The sequence below is a fragment of the Ambystoma mexicanum genome, chromosome 7q (assembly GCF_040938575.1).
Source record: "Ambystoma mexicanum isolate Mex_15411 chromosome 7q, UKY_AmexF1_1, whole genome shotgun sequence".
Taxonomy (NCBI): domain Eukaryota; kingdom Metazoa; phylum Chordata; class Amphibia; order Caudata; family Ambystomatidae; genus Ambystoma; species Ambystoma mexicanum.
In genome coordinates, this window is record NC_090941.1 from 475,993,136 (window position 1) to 476,014,039 (window position 20,904).

Here is a 20,904-nt window from a genome sequence, read left to right on the forward strand (position 1 = left end):
AGTGCGGACCCGGGGATCGAACCTGTGTTGCTCCGTGTCGTCTTGCTTCCAAGGCGAGCGCGTTGCCCCTGAGCTATCCTCCCGAGTAGGGGGAGCCTATGTACTAACACACACTAACTCATGATAACCGTGTGAGTTTGGACGGACTATGAAAGCTTTCCCTAAATGTCACGCAGAAGTGCACTTTGCTACACTTTACTGAGCTGTTTTCCTAAGTGATGTTGCATTGTGAATGCTGGTGCTTGTTTGTGACTGACCGCTCAGTAGTCTGTGGCAGACTGCTGTGTAGTTTGGGGGCCTGGGCCTGGCCAGTGGTAAGTTTGGCTGCTTGGTGCTCTTCAGACGCCACTGGAGTGTGGCTTTCTATCTTCACTGATAGGCGCCTCCAACTATGCAAGGTTGGGCCCCAGGTGGGTGATCAGGTGGCAGGGTGGTGTGAGGCCAGGCCGCTTGGCCTGTGCTGTCTGCTTCTGTGAGGGGGCCTGAACTCTGGTAGCACAAGGGGTGGTTGGATAGCCGTGTGAGCACCCTCCCCCCCGCTTCCAATCACCCAGCAGCTGGGGGAAGAGAGGTGGAGAGGGGCCATGACCTCCACCACTGTGGCTGGATAGGACAATTCAATCACTGGTGAGGGTAGTACGCGAGCAGGGGTGTGAGGGTTGGGCAGAGGGGGCTGGCAGACGGGGCTGCCTGATAAGCTGTCAGGTCGGTGGCACAGGGTAGACACCTGAGTTGTGGAGCCTGCCCCCAACCCAGCAGCTGTCTGGAGTAGTACATACCCAGCCCACTGCCAGATATGTGGATGGACAGATATCCTCAATATGAGAGTTTCTAATTTTACTGAGCAGCACATAATGCGTTTTCAGGATTGGACTATATTACAATGCCCCTCTGATGCACGTAAAATCCAGGGCACTATTTCTTATCCATAGTATTTACGATGATTCTCCACTAATAATATTGTTATAATGTGGAGATATGTTTTTTCATGTATTTACTGCAAGAGTAACGAGATCTGATAGACTGTACGTAAGTAAAGCTGCTTGGACTTTCCTACAAAGATGCTCACGGCTACTCCGAGTGGGGGACTCCGTAGTGTCGACCGTGCTTAAAACACAAATCTTTTAAATGCAAAACAGCAAATGGGAAGGATGTGTACATTTACAAATTCACTACTGCTAATGGGAGGGGGCCGGAAAACCAAGGGTACTAAACCAGGCAAATATATAAATGCATCCAATTCATATACATCCCCCTGAGTAGCATGCCTCTAACAAGTATCTAATTATAATATGGAACTAATCCATCATTTCAAGTTTATATCAAAACTATCACTTTATTACATTGTACACTTATATTCACTACATCAATAATTTCAATATAAACAACTTGTGTTCAATCTTCACATACATGATGCTACATCACATATCTACGTCGACATGCCGGTTTCAACCCTTTGCACATGATCATGGAGGTATTCCTAAGGACGGTGCTCCCTCATTTCGCTTCTCTTATTATTCCAAACTTGTTTTTGGTCTAGATGTGTGATATTCAACAATTTTTTGGTAAATGGATCAGATGATTTCTACAACGCAATAAAAAGTAGGTTACATATTCTTCTGATAGCTCAATGTTATTGCACATATCTCATATGGCGTTAACAACAACAGCAAAAAAACCTGACACACAAATAACCCTTTTGAGTCGAAAGGCATTAATTTATTCAATACTACACTGCCTGACACAGTACAGTAACAGTTTAATATTCTGTACAGTAAAGTTGCTTGTGCCCCGAGTGGGCTATTAACAGTATGGTCCATTCAATTAGCAAGAAGTTGACATAACGCGCAGATAGCAGCAGGCCGAGAACCGGCTAATGGGGTGTGGCAGACTAGTACCGGGCTTTAACCCAGTCCTTACCCATGTATCCCGTACCAACTTTTGATTTTCACTAAGAAATATGGATTTGCCTCCCAAATATGAGCAAGTAACTGAGCGAAGTATAGGAGCCCATCCTGGGGTGTTTATGGAAAAAATTAAGCTGGGGTCATTCCACCCAAGATAGTTTTTTCCATTGAGGGATTTGTATGGGAATTTTTTGTTTGGCAGTGGACTTGGGACAAGACCCATTCCCCCTACTACCCCCCCCTTCGTGTATTTTATACACAGATATGCATTGACGTTATATATGTTCCTTTGCTTACATACCTGGTTGACACTGTAATAAAATAATAAGAAATCTTCATACAAAATAAGGTTTGAAAAACAATCATAGTTCAGGTCCACAGAAAAAGAAAATTCCACAGTAGGACCCACAAAGATTCAAACGGGCTGTAGCGCGCAGGTGTTGCACAGACCGCAGCAGCACTCTGTCAACCTGTTTAGCTACCTTACCAGCTTTCCAGCTATGGCCACGTCTCTCGACATTTAAGAATTCAACATCAGTCGTGGTCTGTGTGTGCCCAGAGGCGTAGCCAGGATTGTATAGCCAATGGGGCCTGAAGCTAATGTAGTTGGGCCCACTGCACTGACACAAATATCTGTAAATGCCCACACAGCACTGCTCAGTGGGCATTTACATATTTTGGGTGGGCCTTGCCCCTCAGGACCTACCCTGCCTACGCCTCTGCTCTCCCCCCCAGGGCAAAGAGTGGGAAAGGCTTGCTACAGCAAGAGTCTTTCAAATCTTTCACTTTTGAGAGCAGTGTATTTACATTTAAAAATCATAAACAAGCAGCAATAAGAAAGCATACAGTAGCAGGGGACAGAAGACTGCTCTGCGCATATCAATATACCCCAATGTCAAAGTAAAAGATTTAATTGACCTGCTTAGCTATTAGTGGCTCACAGCTCACAATGATTATCATCTCTCAGTGAAACAAAACATCCTCTGAATCAGGGTGAAAACTAGATCTAATGTGCCAAAGGAAGGCAACATGGAAATTCAGTTTCCTGCTCTCATAGGAAGGAGGGTCGGCAGCCCAATGAGTTAATGCACCTACTGCATCCTCCTATGTGTAGCCTGCAGGCGACACATTCAGTTGCTGGTGAGATGCTGATACAGGTTTGCTTACTATGCAGGGGCGGTCACCTCACAGCACCTCGAGAAGGTGTCCTCTTTGAGTCTCACTGAAATTATTGAATCATCCATGACCTGTAGATGACACTTTTTCCGCTGGTTTTTTCTAGTTAACTGGGGCCAGAGAGACAAACTTTTGTATGGGTGTTACAAAGGACAGAGTGCAGAAAACAAAGACACAACTGTTTGTAGGAATGCAGCTATTGAAGTGGAATAAGCTGTTGGCTGATCGCGCAGGGCAATGCATACCCATTGTCAATAAAAACATTTTTTTAATTAAAAAATCATGCCCAGGAGCGTCCGGTCATTGGATTAGAACTCAGGTCTCCAGCATTCCACGACCAAGTACTTACCACTTGAGCCACTGGTGGCTGTGCTTCTGAGATTAGCTTTTGGGCGTATATATCTTTCTTCTGCATGCCCCTGTGAGCATACCCATTTGCATTGTGAAACCTGTTCACTGAAGCCAACGAGGATAGACCATCTGGTCCCCCCGCTCCACCAAATATCAGCTAACTGCAGTGGCCTAGAGGTTAAGTGCTTTCGTTACAGTAGTGGGGGCCTTGGTTCGAGTCCTGCTTTTGGCACATAAACACTATAGTTGGGTAATCTCCTTGTACAGTTGCGGGTACCCGCACTCCTTCTAAAAGGTTCAGTGGTTATGAAAAGAGTTCCCTTGCGGAGGGTGGAAGAGACGCGGGACTGTGGAAGTGCAGGGTAAAGAGTAGGGGAAGAGGTAGGGCCGGATGAATGGGTCTCTGTGGAGAGGAGGAGGGGCTGGGTGAGTAGGGGGTAGGTCTGGAGGGGCATGGTGGGAGGATGGAAGAAAGCAGAGAGGCGGGACTGTGGAGGTAAGGAAGTGCAGGGTAAATAAAGGAGGGGGCGGATCAGGATGAAGAAAAAAATGCCTGTCCATTCCACCCTTTTTCCCTCCTCAATGCCCCCTTTCCCCACATTAGAACCTTTCTTTACACACCCCCACCCTACACAATTCAGAGCCCTCTTCCCCCATGATACCGTCAGCAGGGCCTACTTTATCCTACATCCCCATGAACTACCTCCACTCCCCCAGCCCCTCCTCTTCTCCACATAGACCCATTCAGCCTGCCCCACCTCCTCCTCTACCCTGCACTTCCTTGCTTTAACAGTCCCAACTCTCTGCTTTCTTCCACCCTCCCTTTACACTCATTCCTTTGCCTCCGGAGGAGCTGGAGCTCCCCCCCCCCACTGCAGGAGCAGTGGCGTGCCTGGACGCACACATGAACCACAAGGTAGGCATCCTGCCCCACCTTTGCTGCATTAATATCCGTGCAGTCCACCAGCGTGAAATCTGCAATTTCTTCCACGGACCCCTGCCACAATTCATTTTATAGCGTGGTGCTCTAAAAAGGGTCTCTGTCTGCATTCGATCTGGCCTCTACAGCACTGGAGTGCAGCCAGTACCATTAGCGAACTTGAGGCCCTTAGCCTCTGCAAAATGGCCGCCCGCCATCTTCACACCGAGTCCCGTCTGTAAAAACACACCAGGACTACCATCAGCACCTGATTGGCCCATAGATCCTACTTTTGGACCAATAGAGAGCCGGCAGGCTCAAGCCGGCCCACTCCCAAAGGCACACTGCACAAGGCGGTGCGTCCTGTCGTGAGCCTGGCTGGAGCCTTTCGAGCCCAGAGCCACGATTCTTGTCCCCTCCGCATCCACTCCCCACATCGTCTGGTTCCTATAGCCAGGCCCCCACCGGCAGGAGGAAGCCATCCCACCACCCGAGAAGGCCCTCACTGAAAAGGCCTGTTTATTTGCCTATTTGGCGTCTGTGAGCTTACATCTCCGACCGAACTGAATCGCCGTGCTGGAGCCCTCACATTCAGAAGAACCTCCGGCTGCACTAGGGAGAAGCAGGAGCTCCTTCCACCTACCACAGAAGTAGCAGGCGATAGGACGGAGGCCCGTGTGCTATGCCAAATATAAGGTAGGCCAGATGCCTCTCCCAGCCGCATTCTAGATCCTTAGTAACATGATTGCTTTCACCACCATAGTCAATTGCACCTTAACATTCCAACTGGCCAGCTTGTGCCTTTAGACCTGCGCTCTGGCACCCTGCTACCGTCCTTGCAACTTTGCAGCCTAGGCACGAACTCGAACTTAGCAATTGCCTTACGGCTCCATTGGCTTAAGTGTCCTACCCGAACCCAGGCGCTAACCAACCCAGCCTATGTTCTATTCTGGACTTAGACCCTGCCACACTGTATTGTGTGCTGCACCTAGGGTCGCCAATAGACCACACCTGATTTGTGTTATGCCTCTGATTTGTGTTGTGCCTTATGGTCGATTATCGACCACACTTGATTTGTGTTATGCCTCTGATTTGTGTTGTGCCTTATGGTCGCCAATAGACCACACTCGATTTGTGTTGTGCCTTATGGTCGCCAATAGACCACACTTGATCTGTGTTGTGCTTTATGGTCGCCCATAGACCACACTTGATTTGTGTTATGCCTCTGATTTGTGTTGTGCCTTATGGTCGCCAATAGACCACACTTGATTTGTGTTGTGCCTTATGGTCGCCTATAGACCACACTTGATTTGTGTTATGCCTCTGATTTGTGTTGTGCCTTATGGTTGCCTATAGACCACACTTGATCTGTGTTATGCCTCTGATTTGTGTTGTGCCTTATGGTCGCCAATAGACCACACTCGATTTGTGTTGTGCCTTATGGTCGCCTATAGACCACACTTGATTTGTGTTATGCCTCTGATTTGTGTTGTGCCTTATGGTTGCCTATAGACCACACTTGATCTGTGTTATGCCTCTGATTTGTGTTGTGCCTTATGGTCGCCAATAGACCACACTCGATTTGTGTTGTGCCTTATGGTCGCCAATAGACCACACTTGATTTGTGTTGTGCCTTATGGTCGCCTATAGACCACACTTGATTTGTGTTATGCCTCTGATTTGTGTTGTGCCTTATGGTCACCAATAGACCACACTTGATTTGTGTTATGCCACTGATTTGTGTTGTGCCTTATGGTCGCCTATAGACCACACTTGATTTGTTTTATGCCTCTGATTTGTGTTGTGCCTTATGGTCGCCAATAGACCACACTTGATTTGTGCTGTGCCTATGGTCGCCAACAGACCGCACCTGACCTGTGCCTCTGATTTGTGTTGTGCCTTATGGTCACCAATAGACCACACTTGATTTGTGCTATGCCCCTGATTTGTGCAGTGCATTATGGTTGTCATTAGGTAAAACACCGCCCTAGTTACTTTATGCACCCCAATGTGTTTTTGGCTGTACTATGACTCAAGTACTTAGGCGATACACTGCCCAGTTAGCTCATCTGTACCTGCCTAGTCTGCCACCATTTGCACGGGCCAGTTGCCTGCCTACCTAGGTCTCAGTCCATTTGTATTTGCCTAGATTACCCAGCCACCACTATACGGTCTCTTAATAGATTGCCTAGACTTCCCTGTTACTGAAGTGCCACTACCCATATAGTTTCTTGCCTTCGCACGCAGCACTAGACTACACTTACAGCCCGAATTCGGACTTGCAACTCCTCCCTGCCTACGACCACAATGAAAATCACCCAACACCAAACCTTACACTTTGCACTGAGCCTCCTCACTACCATGGCACTTGCATCCGCTGCCTCATACCCTCCTAAGGACAGAAACGCAAGACTGAGGGCAAGATTGTCCCGTCTTCATGAACTATCATCCTACCACAACCATAGAGGCTATATTGATCTAGCTAACAAACACTCGCAATACCTCAAATCTGCCACTCTCCACCCTGCCCCCATAACTACTAACCAGTCACCTGCACAAAGAGTCACCCCCACTAAAAATAAACCACTTCCCTCGACTAAACCAACTAGCACCCTTTCTCTAACTGGGTCTCTCATCAATGCTAGATCCATGGTAGCCCACACTACAGAGATCTCGGACACTCTAACCAATGAGAATCTAGACCTACTAGTCATAACCGAAACATGGCTCCATGAGGCGGCTGGCCCTGCCATCATGCTAGCTATACCAGACGGCTACCAACTACTAAGAGTCGATAGACCCAACACCAAAGGAGGTGGCCTAGCCATCATCCATAAATCGACCCTACCCATCAGATTAGCTACTACCTTGCTATTTCTATCATCTGAACTCCTTACTGCTAAACTTCACCTTTCTTGTAACCGCACCCTCACCATGTATGTCATCTACAGACCACCCGGACCACTAGGAACCTTTGAAGACGACCTAACAAGTATCCTGACTAATAATACTAAAGACCACGCCCAAATTCTATTACTAGGAGACTTCAACTTGGGCTTTAATGACTGTAATGACAAACACGCCCTATCCATTGCCTCACTTTTGAATGACTACACCCTAACACAAAAAGTCTCCTCCCCTACTCTTGCCAAAATCAGAACCCTACACTGGGTTGCTGATCGGAATTGCAACATTAGCATTACCAACATAGTGCCACAATCCTGGACTGACCTTATTTAATTATATTCAATGCCTCACTTGACCTTATCCGACCCAAACCTATACTTATGGCCCCGCCACTCCCTACCAGAAGTAAAAAAGACATCACAGCAGAACAACTCCTACCCCACCTCCTCCCTACTCTCGACAATCTAGATAACATCACAGACCCTACGTCGCTTGTGGAAGCCTATAACAGCACGATGATCAAGGCACTTGACTCGATTGCCCATACCAAAACACTCAAAAGCAAACAACTTTGTCACCTAAACAAATGGTTCACACCACACCTGAAAGACCTCAGAATTCAAAAAAGAAAGTTGCAGTCAATTTGGCAACACTCACCCACTGAGGAGAAAAAAATTAAATTAGCCAATCTCGCCAAACAGTATAAAAAGGAAATCATAAGCACTAAAAGAAATACCTTTAACGATAGAATATCTAAGGCCAAATCAGATACCAAGGAGCTATTCTCCTTCCTCCGTGAAATGGAATCACCCATACCCCCGACTGATAACACTCCTAAAAATAAGCCCTGGTGCACTAATATACAAAATGCCCTGGCGGGCAACATTAGCTTGCTCCAAACCAAAATTGCCAATAAAAAAGCTTCCCTGCTCCTGCCAACGGAGCCTACACCTCAGCCACAGCTCCTCCCAAACCAGCCTAACACCCCTCACCCATTTAGCTTCAGACAAATATCTATATTGGAGACAGAAAAAATCATACTATCTCTAAAGCCCTCCAACTGCAAAGGTGACAATTGCCCCGCCCAAATTATAAAAGATGCAGCTAGAGACCTAGCCCCCTTCATCTCTAAACTCATCAATGCATCATTTAAGTCTAACCTAGTGCCCAATAACCTCAAGCAATCTTGGGTGCTTCCCTTGCTAAAAAAACAAACACTTGACCCCGCAATATCGACAAATTACAGACCTATCACCACTGTCCCATTTCTGCTTAAAATTATTGATAGAGTAGCGTACCTGCAAATTCAGGACTACTTAGAAATCAACAATCTACTAGGCTCACGGCAATCTGGCTTCCGTCCCCTTCATGGTACTGAAACAGCCCTGATTGACCTCAAGACCCAAATTGACGAGTTGAAGGACAATGGCAAATCAGCTATGCTACTCCTCCTTGATCTATCCGTGGCCTTCGACTTGGTAGATCACGCAGTCTTATGCAATCACCTCAGCTCCGCCGCTCATTTTTCAAGTGATGGCATCACCTGGGTACAATCCTTCCTTGCAAACCGGACAATGAGAGTCTTCTCCCCCCTAGCTGCCGCTGATCCCACTCAAGTTTCATGCGGTGTCCCTCAAGGATCATGTGTATCTCCGACGATGTATAACATCTTTACTAAGCCCTTGTTTGACAAGTTGGACAGATTGGGTATCATCTACACTAATTACGCAGATGACACTCAAATCCTTATCCCCCTTTCGGGCAACTTCTTGGAAGACACAGCCTTAGTAAATAAGATATATCTCCTCATTCAGGCATGGATGGCATCTCATGGCCTCTGCTTGAATGACGACAAAACTGAGTTACTGATCCTCGGCTCAGAGCTGGCCATCAAAAAACTTGACCCAAACTATGCCTCATTCAACATCGACAATAATGTCATCAAAGTGATGCCTGCAGTAAAAACCCTCAGGGTCTATCTCGACTCAGCGCTCACCTTCAAGAAACAAACTAACTCACTAGCATCTTCCACTGCATATACTTGTAAATTGATCCGAGCATGCAGACCATTTCTAACTGAGACTAGTTGCATTACATTAGCTAATGCACTCATCATATCCAAGTTGGATTACTGTAATGCCCTATATGCAGGATCTAACAAGTATATCCTTGATAAACTCCAAACTCTCCAAAATAACGCTATTAGATTAGCTTTAAATATTCCTAATAGAGCTCATATCTCCACCTCTAGGAAAAATATCGACTGGCTAAAAATCAAAGACAGGATTGCCCTCAAAACACTCTCCCTTACCTCCAAATGTCTTAGCAATATAGCTCCTCCTTACCTGGCGAACAGAGTCAACAAGAGATCCTCTAACCGCTCTACTAGAATGACTAACGCCTATACGTTAGTGGTGCCTAGATATAAAAAGTGTACAGCTGGCGGCTCCAGTTTTCCGGTCATAGCAGCGCAAACTTGGAACAAACTCCCTCTGGATCTCAGAATGGACCAACCTTACCATAGCTTCAGGCGGAAAGTCATCACCTGGATACGCTCCAACGACACTTAGCTTACCGTTCCACTGCCACCTCCTCTAGAGACCTGATGACTGTAACTATATGATCTGATATCTGATTAACCAACCTGAACTGTTGTTCTCGCATTTTCTTGTACATGAAACCTTGTTAGTAATATAAACTGTATAACTGTATTTTTCCTGTAACCAAGTTCTCAAGTATCCTTGTACTGTCTGCGCCCAGCTACCCTTTCGGGTTTGATTTTGCGCTATACCAAATAAACAAACAAACAAACAAACAAACAAACAAACAAACAAACCAGGGAACTCATTACATAACCACTGAACCCCCACAACTGCACAAGGAGATTACCCAACTATTCAGTTAATGTGCCGAAAGCAGGACTCAAACCTAGGCCCCCAGCACTGTAACGCAAGCAGTTAACCTCTAGGCCACTGCAGTTAGCTGGTATTTGGTGGAGCGGGAGGCCAGATGTTCTATCCTCGTTGGCTTCAGTGAACATGTTTCACAATGCAAATGGGTATGCTCACAGGGGCATGGAGGAAAAAGATATATACGCCCCAAAAGCTACTCCTAGAAGCACACCCACTAGTGGCTCAAGTGGTAAGTGCTTGGTCTTGGAATGCTGGAGACCTGAGTTCTAATACAATGGCCAGTATCTCCTGGGGATGTTTAAAAAAAAAAGGTTTTTAGTGAAAATGGGTATGCATTGCCCTGCGCGATCAGCCAACATCTAATGGCCCTTCAATACCTGCATTCCCACAAACAGTTGTGCCTTTGTTTTCTGAACTCTGGCCTTGGTAACACCCATACAAAAGCTTGTCTCTCTGGCCCCATCTGACTGGAAAACGAGGGGAAAAGGTGTTATCTATAGGTCATGGTTGATACGATAATTGTACTGGGACTCAAACAGGACACCTTCTTGAGGTGCTGTGAGGTGACCACCAGCCCCTGCATAGCAAGCAAACCTGTATCAGCATCTCGCCAGCAACGGAATGTGTTGCCTGCAGGCTACATACAGGAGGCTGCGGTAGGTGCGTTAACCCATTGGGCTGTCGACCCTCCTTCCTCTGAGAGCAGGAAACTGAATTTCCATGTTGCCTTCCTTTGGCACATTAGATCTATCTTTAACCCCAATTCAGAGGATGTTTTGTTTCACGGAGAGATGATGATCATTGTGAGGCGTGAGCCACTAATAGCTAAGCAGGTCAGTGAAATCTTTGACTTTGTCATTGGGGTGTATTGATATGCGCAGGGCAGTCTTCTGTCCTCTGCTACTGTATGCTTTCTTATTGCTGCTTGTTCATGATTTTTAAATGTAAACACTCTGCTCTCAAAAGAAAGACTCTTGATGTAGCGAGCCTTTCCCACTCTTTGCCCTGGATGCGAGAGGGCTGCTTTCTGCCTTTAACTTCCTCAATTATGGAGTGGCTGGCTCCACAACTCACAATCGGGGCCTAATCCTGGAGGGAAACGGGCAGAGGCCTGCGCCCTGTGTCCTCCACGTGCCCCTAATGTTCCCAAACGCGACCACAGCCCTTGCGGGCACAGCCCTATGTCCTATGCAGCCCCTCCGGTGCAGCCACCCACATAGTTTAGGGTTAGGATCTGTGCTTTTCCATGTTGGCCTGGCCACCTACACCCCAGGAAGTGTCATAGCCAGCTTTGTAAACCTTAGTGGCGGTGGCCTAGGGGAAGATCTTGCTGGAATACTGATGCCTTTTTCCTCCAAGAAGCCACCCGGGAGCATAGTAAAATGAAGAGGTGTGTCTGCTCAGCTGCCCTTTGTTTACTCTCTGCCTAAGTGATAATAGTTCTGGGCTCTCCAGGCAAATGTATCCATTCTGGAGAGAGCTAGGAATAGGAGGTCTCTTTCTGCAGGCACAGTGGGGAAGACTCAGAGAGCTGCATGCCTGAGACATCTTTCCTTGTCCCTCGCTCATTGTTGTGTTCCCTAACTTCTAACTCTCTGCCAGGCCAGGCCCTGTTTCTTTTAATGCCAACCCTGGCTGAAGGGGAGATTAGGTTGTTGAGTTGGGAAGCACCAGAGGCGTAGCCAGGATTGTATAGCCAATGGGGCCTGAAGCTAATGTAGTTGGGCACACTACACTGACAAAAATATCTGTAAATGCCCACACAGCGCTGCTGAGTGGGCATTTACAGATTTTGAGTGGGCCTTGCCCCTCAGGCCCTACCCTGCCTACGCCTCTGCGTGTGCCCCTGGATATTATCCATTAACAGTGCCTTACCGACCGGCAGTGTTTATAGCCCAACATGGGGGTTTATTCCCTGTTTTCCAAAACGCACAACTGAGTGGAACATGGCTGTGGGGACAGGGCACTCCCCCGGCACTTACTTACCCCAGAAAGGTGATGTACTTGGGGTCTGCGGCCAGGCTGGCATCTATTGTCACAGATAGGAACCTGATGTTGACTTGGTTTATCTCCCCCAGGGCTACCTTCAACTCCACAGTGCTTAATGATTAATTGATCGGAGTGAAGCTCTGGCTGCCCGGGGCACTGTGCGCAATTAATTTTCGTTTGCTCGCAAATGGAGTGCCTTTAAAAGCGAGCACTGTGTGGGTCTTTATTTATGACGGCTGGACATCTTCCCTTTGGGTCGGCCTGGCTGGCAGGCTTTGCAGCCTCCCCCGGCAGCATGGGTACAGGGACCTCTGCTATGTTATCCCTGCACATTTATTTCCCTACAACAGCAAGCAAAGAAATGTACCTTGAGTCTTGACCATCAAGTATGGGTACCGTACCGCCGCCAGGATATGTGGCCTGCTGGGCTGGCCTGGCAGCACATGCACAGCAGAAGGCTGCTGCAGGCTTGCAGGCTGCAGCTAGTGCAGGGCCGGACCAGGACAGGTGCAGGTCAGGTCACAGGCGGCAGCTGAGACGCAAGCTGCATCAGATGGACGGTCGGGCCTGGACTGGGCCAATTTCCAAAGAAGAAGTTAACTGTCTGCAACAGCAGACTGCAGCATTCAGGACAGTCTAGGGGCAGTGGCACATGCAGTGCTCCATTTGTGTTATGCCATTCATTGCTAATGCAGAGGTGGCAGCGCTTGAGCGAGTGCTGCCACGCCCATGCCCATACTCATGAGTGACCCTTAGCCGGCCGCAGTCATTTAACAGTGCCTGGTGCCGCGGCTGCGCTGCCTGGCCTGCACCTGCCTCAGCCTGCAGGCTGCAGACAGTTTGAACAGGGCTGGTGCTATGACAGGCAGTGTAGCATTTTGTTGCACTAACATTTGCAAATCTAGGCAAACGCCTAACCTTGCCTAGTGATAGCACCGGCCCTGCAGACTGCCCCAGCTTCCCTTCCTTGTCTTAGTCTCTGTCTTTGGCCTTGTCCACCACCTTAAACTCCCCCCCTCCTCGTTCCGAGGGGAAGGGCTCAGTCCGTTAGCTATGCCTGCTCCCCAACCTCTCACCTCTTTATATTCCCGGTGCACTTCTATCAGCAGTCTCCGTGCTGCCAGACCCTTTCCACGTATCCTGCTCCCGGTCTCCTCCTGTGGCTCTCCCACCTTCCCGCGGTTCCATGTGATATTTTTGCCGCAAAATTATTGCGATGCAAAAATATCGCCATATTTTTGCAGCGGAAATAACACATGGACCCTGCGGGGGACACCCCTGCATCATTTTTTTATGTGTGGGGTACACCCCCGCAACCCCCGCACCTAATATTTTGCCACCAAAAATATCGCCTATGGCCGTTCCCGACGACCATATGTTCGGCGATATTTTTGCTGGCGAAAATATTACCTGATACCCTTCCCGCTCGGTCGTGTCTCTTCTGGCGTCCCTCTAGCCGAGCGACTTCTTGGAAGTTGGCTAGGTCGGCGCCGCCGGCTCGTCCTTGTTCCTTTCGCCGGCTTAGATCTCCATCCCTCTTGATGTCACACCCATCCGTTGTTCCTTGCAGGTTACCTTCTCCCCTTCGGCGATGCTCCAGATGCCTTGGACGGCTGCCTTCTAGATTATTCCTCTGCGCAGCTTTGCGGGAGGGAATCTCCTCACTTCCCAGGGTCATGCAGTGAGCGGGCATGTCCCGCCAAGCCAATGCGGTCCATCTTCACTCTCGGGGGCTGCTCACCTCTTCCTCCACCTGCGCCGGGGGTTCCACTATCCCTCACTGGCTAGTTTCAACAGATCCCTCAACGGGGGCCGATACCAGCTCCCAGGCTGTTGTTATCATCGTGGGTGTCTGCCGCGTCTCACTGAACGGCCCCGGCGGCCATATTTACTGTGTGGTATAGCTCTCCGTCGCCAGACTACGATCCCGATTTTCAGGGGATATGTGCTTCGTTACTTCCCCTCCGGCCCTCCTCTCACAGCCCCAATCTCTTCCGCACTGTTTCCACTGGCCCTGGGTCACTTTGCAGGGTTCCAATCGTCGGATCTAGGCAGGATTTCAGCTGGTTGAGCGGGAGGTCCGTGGAACTACGTGCTCATCCATCTTCGGCAAGCCACGCCCCCCCAGGCTCTTAAGTTTACATCTGGGCTGAGTGATCTTAATTTGTTTGCACGTAATTACCTGTCCACACATAGGAAAGCTAACACTCTGCACCTTATTTTTTCAGCTGATGAAGCAGTGTCTACCTTCCAACCGATAAGTTATCTGGGCGATCATTTTCTAATTCCTTTTTTGGTCCACATACTAGGCCCTGCCAAACATAAACGGCAGGTCTGTACTTATCAACAAGTCTGGGCGAAGGTTACTCCAAACCTGGTGGCGGGATGTCTTAGAAAAAATGTCAAAATTAACGGACATAGAGGAAGATCTCCTTGACCCTTGCTCCACACTAGTCTCAGCCATGGTATCTACAGCAGATGCCCTGGCACCTTTCAAGTTGGGTGTTTACTGAGCTAGAGCCTCGGCTCCATGGTTCACTGCAAACCTGGGACTACTGAAACAAGCGTCTCGGAGGGCTGTAAATACAATGCTAGCTCAGAGCTTGACTCCAAAGCTTACTGTAAATCAGCTCTCCTTATCAAAATTCCATAAAAAATGCAAAGTCTCATTCGTGCTGCTTGTTCGTCATGCAAGCATTTTAAGATCGCTAGGGAGCTGTCGATACCTCAACCCCCACTGATAGATCCTTCTCGCTCTCAAGTGGTTTGCGATCAAATCAGTACCTTTTGTCAGGAAGAAATAGTTAAGATCAGGTATGCCATTGGTGTAGCGCAATTGGGTGTCCCTACTATTACCTTGGTATCACCAAACCATCCGGAAGAAACTTCTTCCACATGCTTCTCTTTTAACCTAGTGACAAATGAGATTGTGGCAGACGCCATTGCCAAACTGAAATCCCCGTCCCCTCTGGAGGACCCCATCCCTTTACGCATGATCCAAGCCCTTCTGTGTCTCTTTCTTCAACGCTGCTTTTGACTATTTGTTTACTCATGGGCTATCCCTGCACCATTAAAATATGCAGTTGTTTCTCCCTTGGTGAAAAAGATCCAACATAATCCTGCCCTTCCTGACAGCTATCACCCCATTTCGCTGCTGCCCACCTCCATGAAACTTATGGAGACCATTGGGAGTAACAAAGTCTCCAGTTTCCTTGAAACAGAAAGTCATATTCACCCTAGCCAGATTGGCTTTCGCCTACGCATGGTTACTGAGTCCGTTATGATCTCGGTGCTCGATGATCTGGCACTTATGCAGGACAGCTGAGAGATCGGAGTCCTCAGTCTCCTTGATCTCTCTGCGGTTGTATACTAATTGACCTTTTCACAATTGACCTGGGGAGACTTGACCTCGGGAGAATTGACATAATTTAGAAGGTCAATTAGGACATATATGCTTGGGGAAACCCCACGCAACCCCTCACCCAATCCAAAACCCCCCCGCAACCCACCACCCAATCCCCTTATATTATTTAAAATCCAATCCATACATACATAAAATAATTAAAATAATATAAAGGTCAATTGTGCAGAAGGTCAATTAGGGCCACTATAATTAGGTAAATTGTGCAAAAGGTCAATTTGGTTAATACCCTCTCCGCGGCCTTTGATACGATCGATCATGCAACCTTGCTACCGCGCCTTAAACAGACTGGGATGACAGGCATACCTTTAACCTGGTTTGGCTCCTTCACTGCAGAGTGCCAGCAGACTGTGTTCCTGTTTTTTCCTCTACCCCTTTTTCTGTGTCATGTGGGGTTCCCCAGGGCTCCTCCCTATCCCTGTTATTGTTTAATTTATACATGCGCCTTCTTGCTGACTTTGTTTCATCCCACAGCGTACGTTTTTACACACACGCCGATGACACTGAGCTGATCTTTCACCTTGATACCCAGGACATGGACCCCCCGCCCCTCTAAATTGAAAATTGAGGGACTGTCTTGCTGACATTGGGGCCTGGATGGCGAAAGACTGGCTGAAGTTAAAATTGTGAAAAAATGGAGGTGCTGGTAGTTGGCCCCGGTGACCGTCTGTCGCATATTGGAATCTGGATTTTTGGCCAGACACTTTCGGCTCATGTCCTGCCCCTAGTAGCTGTGTGAAAAGCCTAGGGATAAAGCTTCTTTCATCGGGATCACGAGAGGCTCAAATTTTCTCTGTTTGCAGGGCTGATTTCATGAAGCTGAAAATGCTGACGAAGATTCTGCCCTTTCTGCCATCTGCCTTTTCTCCTTGGTGGTCACTGCATCATCATGGGTTCTCTGCATTATTGTAATGGCATCTATTTGGGCCAGCCTGATTTTCTGATTCAGAGACCCTAAACTTTCCCGCCCCAGTCCGCTGTTAGCTAAGCTTCACTGGCTTCCGGTTTGCTCTAAACATACCACCTATATACCAGCGCAAAGGCTTTGCTCTTCAGGTCAATGCCTTTTGGTGGTTCCACAGTTCGGCAGAGCCAGATTTGGAGGAAGCTCTTTCTTCATTCTGGCTCCCTCCTTGTAGATTTCTCTCCCACTGTCTCTACGTGAGACACGTGATCATTTGTGCTTTCATAAAGCTTTAAAAACTTTCCTTTTTTAGGCTTCTCTTTTTTCTTGTTGCTTCCTCTCAGGTCTCTCCTCTCCTCTAGCACCCAATGCCTCCGGGCCAGGTTCTTCCCTTGTGCTTAATACATTTAAATACATACAAACAACTCGTTTCCCATCAGCCCGAGGATTGAGGAGGATCAGGTCTTACTCTGCAGAAGATGGTCACTATTTTGTGTGAATTTTGAAGTGAAGCCCTAATGGAAATGTCCATCTAGATCATCTGCGCTGCTATAAGATCTCCACTACTGTACCATGCTCCTTCGGATGGAGCAATATTGTGCTATATTAGTATGGTGGTGCTGAGGGATTCTAGATTTAACCTGATTCTTGCCACCTTAAGAATCTGGTCTGTCATTATGGCAGTTGTGCATATTATCTAAGATATCTTTTGGTGGAGCATTGGGATCCCTATTCTGTGGTGCAACCATATGTGCCATATCCCTCATATATAGAGTCTAGATGTCTGTGCCTTCTAATTCTTCATTCAAAGATCAAATACGAAAGTCCCTCCTTTTAAAGCAATTTTTGAGGTCCTCGTATTTACTTTAAAGTAGAGTGATGGATTCTCTCATGGTTTAAATTTCTGAACCTGAAGGTTGGACATATTCCTTTAGAGCATTTATGTCTCCTTCCCATTCATGTGCCTCCTTGAGAGATGTAATTTCCTTAGTCTTGCTGCTCACCTTGATCAGGCCACCTCTTAATGTGTTTATTTAATCTTTCAGGTAGGATTGAATATTTTCTTTCAGGGATGAGCCCTGTTTCAAGCTGCTTCTTTGTGAGAGTCGGGACACCTGTGTTGTTTTTATCAGTCTGCTTATCTATTGTCTCAGCAATTCCATTTGCCCAATGTGGTATTGTGAGGATCTGCCACCTGGTAAACGGTGTAAAAGGCCCAGCTTTTACATTTTTTAAAAAATTACCTGTACAGGATAATGTTGCGCCAACGAGTCTTCATGTTTAGACCTCTTAACTTATTGGACTTTCTGGAAGAAATCAGCCCATTTGATATTGTTTCCCTGAGTAAGGGCCCTGTTTCAGAGTACACCATGGCAACCCGTAAGAACAGAGTTCCATAAGAGTGAACTAGTCCCCTGGATCCACGCTTGCCGCCAGGATTGCCAACTCGGCCTGACACACCAGGTAAGGCTTCATCCTCCATTGTTTCACCAGCATGTCGGGTATCAAAGGTCTCCCTAGGATGGGTCTCCCTGTCCTATTGTGATGAACTTTGCTTGGGAATGTGCACACAACCTCTCCACGTCTCTCCTATTTATGCACCTGGAGGTCAGGGCCACACCAGTGCTTCCAAAATCCAATCCCCATACTGACTGGATCTGTAGCACAGTGCTATCAGGTTAAAGTGTGCTATCCATTATTTACACTGCTTCCATCACCACCTTAGTGGTTTTGCAGCACCTGACCTTGGCAGAGAGGTGCCGTATTGTGACCCTGCCTGAGTGTAGCCAGAACTTGGTCAGTGGATAGGAAATAGGGTTGAGGATGAGGAGAAAGGAAAAGGGGCATTGGGGAATGGACAAGAGAATTGAGTGGCGGAAAAAAACTCACTGGATCGGGAGGCCGCAAAGTGGTTGTGATAGTATGGATGCATGTTTGTTAGGTAGAAACCTGTGCAGTTCCCTTAGGGACCACTGCAAAAGACTTAGGACTACAGGTGTTGGCAATAAACCCAATTGGTAGCAGTCTGCACCACCCAGATTTACCTGGTAGCTGTGGCTGAGCAGCCAGACTTCTCTCAAGAAGAGTTAGACAGTATATAGAGTATACAAAATAGGTACAGAGATACAGTAGCACAAGCAAACACTGACCAGAGCTTTGGTATAAAAGTATATAATTATTTATTTAAAACACTTGTAAAATACACTAACACTAATATGGCAAGCAAGTTCAAACACAGTCACTATCAATATATATACATCCCTGATTACTTATTGAGCAAGTCTTAGTTAAAACACCACTTATTTGCAGACAGAGGTGAGCGCTTAACCTAAGATGGCACTCCAATAAGTTAGTTAAAAAGGGAGGGAAAAGGTTGAATTAGGAAAGCACACAATACCAACACTTTTAAAAGAACCACACCAAGTCAGGAAAGGCAGAGTCTACTGTAGAGCAAGAAAGTTCATAGGCCAGGCCCACTCTTGGAGATAGCAAGGCGGAATGTGTCCAAGATCACACAGTTTAATTATCCTTTAAAAGTCTTTGTAGATAGTTCAAAAAGAGTTGGATCAGTTCAGAGAGAGTTAGTTAAAAGGTCCCAGGTCACCCCAGGATAGAGAGTCAAGGATTTACGGGACACCTTGAACAGTCTGTTGCAAGGGAGACCAGGCGGGACACAGTACCTGAAATGGTGAGAAAGCTCCAGCGGGGGCAGTTGTTCCTGGCAGCGGGTGCAAGCCGGTGGTTCGTCCAGGGGAAGAGAAGATCTCGACGTGGAGGAAAGCTAGAGGTCGTTGCACTGCCAGGGCAGAAACCAGCCGCGGAGTTTCCCGGTTAAAAGGTACTACCCTTTTATTCGCGGTAGTGGTGAAGCGTGGCTAACCGGCCGCCGGGGTGCTTGGCATGGGCGATTCGACCACGAGACGATCCAGGAAGGCGAAAAGAGGGCGAACTGGTTATCCCCACCAGTTCAAAGGAAGAAGACTCTCCGGGATGAAGATCTTCACTGTCGTCGGGAAGTGGTGAGGCGGTTCAGCAGGGCTCCACCGGTGGTGTCGTCATTGCAGGTCAGCTCAGCTTCACCCTCTTCTGATTCTTTGGTCCTGTGGCGACTTCTGAAGTTCCAGACCCCAAAGCCCTGCTTTTTATGCGGAAAACCCCCATTCATCAGTCCTAGCTGTCACTCAAACATGCTAAGTGGTGAGCCGGGCAGCTCACCACTGGGCCAATCACACAAGAGTGCGACTTGAGTTACCGAGGCAACTCAGTCTAGGGTGCCTAAGCCCCCCTCCCACACATCCTGTAGACCCAGACAGAGTGGCACCACTTGTGGTGGCTTCTGTGCAGAAGCCCGCCAAAAGTGGAACAAAGGGCTCGACTTGGGATGGAGTTACAGAGGCGAACACAAACGCCATTTTAAAACTGAGTCCTGGCAAAAAGACCCAACCGGGGAATAAATATTAAATAAATAACCCAGTGGTATCTTTAACATTGCACCAAAAAGTGGTGCGTTTAAAATGAATGGGAAAATCCCATAGGAAATATTCTGGTGGAATATTTTGCGTGGTAACCACTGCCACCAGCCAGAAACTCGACGAGGGGGGACTGCACAGTGCCCCCTCGAAAAACAGACCCAGGTGCAATCTAATTACCCCTACCAGTACTTCCACAATATGATGGTTTGTACTGGTTCTGTTCACAATTTAAGACTAGTAAAGTCAATGTTGACTTTACATGCCCTGGGAGACAGTAGTCAGTCCCAGGGTATGGAGTCTATGTTTGGGGGTCACTATGACACCCCTGTGTTACTGCACTGAGGGTGCTGGGTAACACACTTACCAAAAACACATGAAACCCTATGGAGTAAAAGACCCCCATAGCCCATAAACACACACATTACTAAGTCAAAGGATATCTCAAATCATGTCTAAGAGTGGGAGAAAAAGAGTCTCACTCTTAGCAGGAGAAAAAAATAAACCCCAAAAATCCAGCAGAGCTGCTGGGGGACTCACTAGGTTTGGGAAATTAGCCTATACAGAGAATTCTCCCTAACAATGTTTTAAACTGTGGTTAGGTATTGGCCATCATGATAGAAAATGTCCTTAATATTCATCTAGGTTTAAAGCATGGCTTTACTGTGAAGGCAATATCAGGATGAGACGCTGCAAGTTACTAGATGTAGCTGGTGTGTGGTTGGTGCTCAAACGAACCATGGTGGTGGTGATATGGCACACAAACTCCTGCAGTTTTGCTTCTACACCTAGTGGGTTGGTAATCTGCAGGCTTTCAGTCACTTCAGACACTCGTACAGCAGACTAGAATGTGGCAGTTGCAGGGGCTTTCCGGTCTCTGTTAAGTAACCATTGGCCAAATGGAATGACTCCTCAGGCACTTGCATACAGAGCGACAATTTCACCCTG

The 20,904-nt window shown here is 47.6% G+C and overlaps 1 protein-coding gene across 6 annotated transcripts in view; it reads left to right on the top strand.

The window, feature by feature from the left end:
• Positions 1-20,904, top strand: part of NAA16 (N-alpha-acetyltransferase 16, NatA auxiliary subunit) — a 2,654,788-nt gene that overhangs the window by 1,549,192 nt on the left and 1,084,692 nt on the right. The gene's annotated exons all lie outside the window — the stretch shown is intronic.